Below are 8,811 nucleotides of genomic sequence, written 5' to 3' on the forward strand. Positions count from 1 at the left end.
GTCTAAAACACCAAAAGCAATGGCAACAGAAGCCAAAATTGACAAATGGGATCTAATTAAACTAAAGTGCTTCTGCACAGCGAAAGAAACTACCATCAGAGTGAACAGGCAACCTACAGCATGGGAGAAAATTTTTGCAATCTACCCATCTGAAAAAGGGCTAATATCTAGAACCTATAAAGAACTCAATCAAATTTACAAGGAAAAAACAACCCCATCAAAAAGTAGGCAAAGGATATGAACAGACACTTCTCAAAAGAAGACATTCATACAGCCAACAGACACATGAAAAAATGTTCATCATCACTCACCATCAGAGAAATGCAAATCAAAACCACAATGAGATACCATCTCACACCAGTTAGAAGGGCAATCATTAAAAAATCAGGAAACAACAGGTCCTGGAGAGGATGTGAAGAAATAGGAACACTTTTACACTGTTGATGGGACTGTAAACTAGTTCAACCATTGTGGAAAACAGTGTGGCGATTCCTCAAGGATCCAGAACTAGAAATACCATTTGACTCAGCCATCCCATTACTGGGGATATACCCAAAGATTATAAGTCATGCTGTTATAAAGACATATGCACATGGATGTTTATTGCAGCCCTATTCACAATAGCAAAGACTTGGAATCAACCCAAATGTCCATCAGTGACAGACTGGATGAAGAAAATGTGGCACATATACACCATGGAATACTATGTAGCCATCAAAAGGATGAGTTCGTGTCCTTTGTAGGGACATGGATGCAGCTAGAAACCATCATTTTCAGCAAACTGTAGCAAGAACAGAAAACCAAATGCCACATGTTCTCATTCATAGGTGGGAATTCAACAATGAGAACACCTGGACACAGGAAGGGGAACATCACACACCGGTTCCTATTGTGGGGGTGGGGGGAGGGATAGCATTAGGAGATATACCTAATGTAAATGACGAGTTAATGGGTGAAGCACACCAACATGGCACATGTATACATATGTAACAAACCTGAACGTTGTGCACATATACCCTAGAACTTAAAGTATAATAAAAATAGATACATATATATTTTAATAAAAGCATTTAGTTGCTATGTAGTTAACGTATGTCTTGATATACTGGGGTTTACATCCTCCTAGGCTTCATGCTTCTCTTGCCTATTCTAGTTCCTTCTCCTGTACCTCCTTCCCGCTTCCATTATGCTTTCTTTTGAATTAAGTTGGTATTTTAAAATAATTTTCTCCCATTAGGTTGGCATTTTATTATCTTCCACCACTTTTTAGTTATAGAAATTACACCATGCAGGCCAGGCATGGTGGTTCATGCCTGTAATCCCAGCACTTTGGGAGGTCAAGGTGGGTGGATCACTTGAGTTCAGGAGTTTGAGACCAGCCTGGCCAACGTGGTGAAACTCATCTCTACTGAAAACACAAAAACTAGCCTGGCATGGTGATGTGTGCCTGTAATCCCAGCTACTTGGGAGGCTGAGGCAGGAGAATCGCTTGAATCTGGGAGGCAGAGGTTGCAGTGAGCCGAGGTCAGACTACTGCACTCCAGCCTGGGCGACAGAGCAAGACTCTTACTGAAAAAAAAAAAAATTAATTTTATCAAAAGAAGCTAACATCATTAACACTTTTACTTCAAAATGCAAACGACTTTATAATACTTTAATTTTGTTTAGATCCCTCCTCATTTTGTTGAGACTTTAAACAATTATGTTTTAAATCCCAAAGCATAGCATTAATATCATTTTTTGAAGAACAACATTCATTTGGATATACTCATTTATTTACCCCATTTCTCTTGCTCTCCATTTCCTCCCCATCTCTAAAAAATTAGAGTCATTTTCTCTTGCCCGAGAATGTTCTTTGGTGTTCCCTTCATTACAGGGATGCTTCTGGTAAATTCTCTCAGCTGCTGTTTACCTGAAAATGTCTTTGTTTCCTTGTCATTCTTGATAGTTATTTTTGCTAGGAATAGAATTCCAAAATTCAAAGACTTTATTCTACCGTCTTCTATTATTTCTGTCAAGAAGTTAGCTGTCAGTCTTATGATTCATTCTTCGAGGATAATCTCTCCTCACCTACCCCATCACTTGGTTTGCTTTAAATCTTCTCTTTGCCTTCCAGCAGAATTTTACTATCAGTTTTTATTTATCTTACTTGAGGTTTACAATGATTCTTAAAACTATGACTTTAAGTCTTCCATCAATTTTGAAAAATTCTTAGCCATTATCCCTTGAAATGTTGCTTCTGTCTCATTTTCTCTCTCCTTTCCTTCTAGGACTACATGTTATGTTCTTTCACTGTATTCCCTATCTTTTCTTTTTTATGTATTTTCTTTATTTTCTCCCTCCCTTTCTTTCTTTCTTTTTTTTTTTTTTTTTTTTTTTTTTTTTTTTGAGATGGAACCTTGCTCTGTCGCCTAGGCTGGAGTGCCATGGTGCAATCTTGGCTCACTGCAACCTCTGCCTCTCAGGTTCTAGCGATTCTCCTGCCTCAGCTTCCGAAGTAGCTTACAGGTGCCTGCCACCACGCCTAGCTAATTTTTGTACTTTCAGTGGGGACAGGTTTTCACCATGTTGGCTAGGCTGGTCTCAAATTCCAACCTTTAGTGATCCACCCACCTCAGCCTCCCAAAGTGCTGGGATTACAGGCATGAGTCACTGCACCCAGCCTCTTTTATGTATCTTCTAAACTTTTATTTTTCTATGCTTCATTCTACATATTTTCTTCAGATTTTCCTACTCCCCTCCTTCTCTCTTTAGCTGTCTCTAATCTTCCATAAATCTTGTCCATTGAGTTTTTCTTTTGTTATCATAATTTTTAGTTGTAGAACTTTGTTCTTTTATAGCATTTCTAGTTCCTGCTTAAGTTGCCAATCTCATCTTTTATTTTTTTAAATATATTAATCAGTGTTACTTTAAAATCTATATAAGAGAATGACATTACTGAGATATGGCAGGATCCCCTGTGAGTCCATTTATATTGTCTATTGTTTCTCTTGGTGTTCAGTTACATTGTCTTGACTCCTTATGTATATAATAATGACTGCCTGAATTCTGGACAGTACACATAAAAAATGAGAGAGAATTTAAGGGCTAGGACAATGATCTATTTCTCCAAAGAGGAATATAAATTTGCTCTTTATAGACATCTAGGGATATTGCCAATCTTGATCCCACCAGGGATTGAGGTGACTCACAGCTGAATTGCAGTGTCTGTGAGGGATGGTCTACTTCTATACACATTTACTCCCATGCTATATGGCCTTTCAGGGTCCCAATCCAAAGTTTTGGGAAGTTTGCCAGACTATTGCTCTATCAGACCCCAAACTCCGTTTTTTTTGTTCCCTAGTCTACTGAGTTTGTCAAAAACTCTGCTAAGCTTATCAGACTCTCAGCTACCTCTAATGGAACATGCAGAGGTCCCTAAGGAAACAGTGGGCCCAAATGCTCACCTCTCTGTACTTCTTTCTTTTCCCAGATCTCAGTACTAATTATTCACTAACTTCTTAGGACTCCAATGTATCCTGTATCCAACCAAGTTTTTTAAAAAATTTGTTCTCTGAGGAAGGTTGGTTTAAATTGAGTAGTCTGCCATAAACAAAAGCAAATTCCCATTATAAATATTTTATTATCACAAATACTTGTCCATTCATGGTAGTATGCTGGGGGCATAGCAGCACACATAACAAATTTCATATAAATTAAGTGTACAATTTTTCTGTCTCATTAGAGAATATATTTGCGGCATTATTTGTTAGCGTGTCATTATCACAGGTTTTGACAGGATGGTAGGGAATAGATATTATTCCTTAATTCCATAGGTTTTAGAGTATGGAAGGATCATGTAAATTCACCTAAACTCCTCCCTCCCCATTTCATAGAGGCAGTAACAGAGCCCCCGGGGATGTGGAGTAACTTACCCAAGATCATACAGTCAGCTAGTGGCACAAGCAGATTCTTAAATCAGTTATCACACTTCCTAGAGCTCTAAGTTCTTTCTTCCATAACACACTGAAGTGTTGTTTGAGAAAGCTTCTATACATGAATTGGAATTTCAAGTGTGTTTCTGAGACTAAGAGAGAAGTGAGGCTAGAGGACAGAGATGATCGGGCATTCAAGTCATTAGGTGCAACTTGAAATTAAAAAAAAAAAAAAGGCTTAGGTAGGAATGGGTTGATGAGGTGAAGAAACCGATGGATCGGCTGAGCACGGTGGCTCACGCCTGTAATCCCAGCATTTTGGGAGGCCGAGGAGGGTGGATCACCTGAGGTGGGGAGTTCGAGACCAGCCTGACCAACGTGGTGAAACCCCATCTCTACTAAAAATACAAAATTAGCTGGACGTGGTGACGCATGTCTGTAATCCCAGCTACTTGGGAGGCTGAGGCAGGAGAATCGCTTGAACGCGGGAGATGGAGGTTGCGGTGAGCTGAGATCACGCCACAGCACTCCAGCCTGGGCAACAAGAGGGAAACTCCGTCTCAAAAAAAAAAGGAAAAAAACAAAAAGAAAACTGATGGATGGAAGCGGCTGGGTTGGGCGATAAACAGGCCGTGGCTAGGGAGGACAGAGAGGCGGGCGTTCACTTCTCTGGGACTTTTCATGCCTCGTTTGTTTGTTTTTTTTCAGATGTGGCTTGGTCCTGACGCAGTGTCCAAGCAGCCAGCTTGAGCTTCATCCTTTGTGAAGGGAAGGTCTCCCCTGCGGAGAGCGGTTAAACGTGTGGAGGGGGTGCGCGGCGGGAGTTCCCCCCCATGGCAGGCGAATGGTGCGGCCTTGACCTGGTTCTGTAGCCGGCTCCACGGGTCTGAGGGAGGCCCCAGCGGGGCGGGGAGGTGGCCGCAGAACACGGGTTCTGTCAAGAGACGCGGAGAAGATTCGATTCCGAGAAGAGGAAGCGCCGGATGGAAAGAGAACCAGGCGGCTGAGGGGGGGAGGGCGCTGCCAAGATGGCGTCTGCCTCCTCCCAGCCGTCGTTGGTGGTCGGTTTTCCATCCTTTGATCCCGGAGTCCCTCCCTGTACCGCGTCCTCAGCGTCTGGAATCAAGGGCCCCATGGCATCCGAGGTGCTTTATGCCTCTGGCATGCCCATCAAGAAAACAGGCCATCGAGGCGTCGATTCCTCAGGAGAGACAACATACAAAAAGACAACCTCATCAGCCTTGAAAGGTGCCATCCAGTTAGGCATTACTCACACTGTGGGGAGCCTGAGTACCAAACCGGAGCGTGATGTCCTCATGCAAGATTTCTACGTGGTGGAGAGTATCTTCTTCCCCAGTGAAGGGAGCAAGCTGACCCCTGCTCATCACTACAATGACTTTCGTTTCAAGACCTATGCACCTGTTGCCTTCCGCTACTTTCGGGAGCTATTTGGTATTCCGCCGGATGATTACTTGTGCTCCCTCTGCAGTGAGCCGCTGATTGAACTCTGTAGCTCTGGAGCTAGTGGTTCCCTGTTCTACGTGTCCAGCGACGATGACTTCATTATTAAGACAGTCCAACATCAAGAGGCGGAGTTTCTGCAGAAGCTGCTTCCAGGATACTACTTGAACCTCAACCAGAACCCTCGGACTTTGCTGCCTAAATTCTATGGATTGTACTGTGTGCAGGCAGGTGGCAAGAACATTCGGATTGTGGTGATGAACAATCTTTTACCAAGATCGGTCAAAATGCATACCAAATATGACCTCAAAGGCTCAACCTACAAACGCCGGGCTTCCCAGAAAGAGCGAGAGAAGCCTCTTCCCACATTTAAAGACCTAGACTTCTTACAAGACATCCCTGATGGTCTTTTCTTGGAGGCTGACATGTACAACGCTCTCTGTAAGACCCTGCAGCGTGACTGTTTGGTGCTGCAGAGCTTCAAGATAATGGACTATAGCCTCTTGCTGTCAATCCACAATATAGATGATGCACAACGAGAGCCCTTAAGCAGCGACACCCTTCAAGTGTCAGTTGACACTCAAAGACTGACCCCCCAAAAGGTTCTGTACTCCACAGCCATGGAATCCATCCAGGGAGAGGCTCGACTGGGCGACACCATGGACACCGATGACCATACGGGTGGCATCCCTGCTCAGAGTAGTAAAGGGGAAAGGCTTCTGCTTTATATTGGCATCATTGACATTCTACAGTCTTACACATTTCTTAAGAAGTTGGAGCACTCTTGGAAAGCCCTGGTACATGACGGGGACACTGTCTCAGTGCACCACCCAGGCTTCTATGCTGAACGGTTCCTGCGCTTCATGTGCAACGCAGTATTTAAGAAGATCTCCTTGAAGCCTTCTTCTTCCAAAAAGTTTGGGACTGGCTCATCTTTTTCTTGGCATACGGGCTCCAGTGGCAACTCCTGCATTACTTACCAGCCATTGGTCTCTGAGGAACACAAGGCACAAGTGACAACAAAGGCAGAAGTGGAGCCAGGTGTTCACCTTGGTCGTCCTGATGTTTTACCTCCGAATCCTCCTTTGGAGGAAATCGGTGAGGGCTCACCTATTACTGAGCCCAGTTTCTCACCTGTAGTTGGAGAGACTTTGCATATGCTAACTACAAGTACAACCTTGGAAAACTTGAACGTGCAGAGTCAGAGTTCACCCATTAAGCGCAAAGCCTCAGAAGACCTGGAAAAAGATTCTGCCTCTCTGTGATCCCAAGATGTCAGCCCTTGCCCCAGCAATGTTGAATTTTCTTCTACTTGGTCATCAAAAAAGGAGTGTAAAAGAAGCGAGGTGGGCTCTCCATCTTCTTCCTAAAGAAGAGCCTCCTCTTCTCTGTCCTCATGAATGGGCATTAGTGCCTCAGACAGTTGAGGACCACAGCGTCCCCTCCACTCCAGAGTTAGGTGGCATGGATTTTCAACTGGCTAACCTTGGCTTCCACAACTGAATTTTTTTCAGACCCCCATTCTTCATGCTGGAAATGAGATTACTAGACTTGGCAGTTTTCTTTCCCCTCATCTTTCACCAGGAACTGGACTCTTAATTTCCTCAGGACAGACTAGCTGGCACATTATCCCCACCTCTTTCTCTCTGATCCCTGGAAGAAGACCCCTGTAATCTCTGTAAAGGTTTTTGGGAGATAAGGGTGTTTAACCACCTCCCAACTTTTTTTTTTTTTTTTTTCCTGAAAAAAGGAAAAAGCACACAGCACAAAATTTCAAGCCAGTTTCAGATCAAAACTCCAGAAGTGTTGACGAGATGCCTATTCGTAGGGTTCCCTCAGAAGAACCACGGTGTTTGTGAAGAGAAAAGTAGTGATTGCTCTGCCAGAAGCAGCACCTCTTTAAACTCCTCCTCTCTTGATGAATTTCTTAAGGCTGAAGGAATGGAGAGAGTGGGACGTGGGGTAATCTTTACCCCTTTTGTTAAAACATGAGGCAGCCATGGGTTGGGAGATCATAGCCCTTCCTAGGCAGAATCCTATTCACTGCCAGGCTATAATGATTATTACTGTTTTGCAATTTGAAATATATTCTGGTTGCTTTTCTAAAATATGAAGACTTACCAAGTGAATTTTAGATCATTCTCCAAAGGAGATTTTTTTGCTCTTTCCATCTTTTCCAACAGTGTTCTCCTGTTTGTGGTGCTAAGGTGAAGAGGGGACACCTCGGTCTGTTCAACAGGCAGTCCGTATCTATGAGGCCAGCAAATATTTTCTTAAACTCATGGGGAGACAGTGGATTCTTGCCTCGGTGAGGTCATTGCTATGCCATACGTCCTACCCCCCTGTCTTCATGCAGAGAAGTTGGAAATGGGGGCTACATATGCCCTCTCCTCCCCATCTACAAGAGTTGTGGTTTTCCATCTGATCCTTCCACTGTTGTCAGGAGAAGAAGGGGGCCTGGTATCTCAGGCAGATTGCTGAATTCCCGTTCTATCCCTTCTCTATCGCACCCTGCCTTGATAGTAGGTTAGCCCATACCCCAAATAACTTTTTATATTAGATACACCCAGTCAGTTTCTGGCTGCCTGTCTTTGCTGCCATGTTCTTTTTTACAAGAAGGAAACAATTCTTGCTTTTTTTTTTTTTTTCATAATTTACTATTTATGATGTATTTAAGTGTTTTATTAAAGACAGAGTTCTGTAAGGGGTGGGAGGGAACATTTGAGGGAGGGCTGGGTCTTAGGGAAAGGAATGGGAAATCAACATTTTTATGAAGTGTCTCTATTTGCCTCTACTTTGTATCGTTCAGAAAAGGCAAATGCAATATAAAAGTGATATATGGTTTTAATGTAATAAACTTTAATCAGTTATTTAGAAAAAAAAGAAACTGATGGATCATTTTGATAACAATGAAGATGGGAGACAGGGATAAGGAAACGTTGAGGTTATCCTGTAACGCATCTTAAAGCAGAAAGCAAGGCTCTTAGTTTGTAATTTAATACACCTGACTGTAATAATTTTAAAGCAGGAGTCAAGGAAGGAAGGCAGCTGACTATGCCATGTGTCTGTCAGCATAAGGCAAAGGCAGAGCAAGGTGAAAAGGCATGACCAGGAAAGATGATATTCATTGTCATAAATAAATGCAGAGAGAAATACAATTTTATTTTGTGAAAAGAACTTTTTTCTGGACTCATATACTTTATAAGCATAGGGTACTACTTATTCTTCAAACTACCCAAACTAGTCATAGATGAATTTTCAATGTTTTTATATGAGTTCTTTCATGAGCCCAAAATACTATTTCTTACAGTGTGTCTTTCCATAACACATCTGCTAATAAACATACCTGCTGGAGTACCAGGAGCCTTAATGAGAGGCTTCTTTAATGTTATGTTACTAGCATCACTTCTGAGACACATTTATTCATCCACTCATA

At 42.6% G+C, this 8,811-nt stretch overlaps 1 pseudogene across 1 annotated transcript in view; it reads left to right on the top strand.

Moving 5' to 3' along the window:
• The window catches only part of LOC108534323 (phosphatidylinositol 4-phosphate 5-kinase type-1 alpha pseudogene), a 16,753-nt pseudogene extending 8,694 nt beyond the window's left edge, over positions 1–8,059 (top strand). The window contains exon 2 of the transcript XR_001886940.1: positions 4,623–8,059. The product of XR_001886940.1 is annotated as a phosphatidylinositol 4-phosphate 5-kinase type-1 alpha pseudogene (transcript). The remainder of the gene's footprint in view (positions 1–4,622) is intronic.
• Positions 8,060–8,811: the final 752 nt, after the last annotated feature.

This window comes from Rhinopithecus bieti, unplaced genomic scaffold (genome assembly GCF_001698545.2).
Source record: "Rhinopithecus bieti isolate Rb0 unplaced genomic scaffold, ASM169854v2 scaffold_10612, whole genome shotgun sequence".
Lineage (NCBI taxonomy): Eukaryota > Metazoa > Chordata > Mammalia > Primates > Cercopithecidae > Rhinopithecus > Rhinopithecus bieti.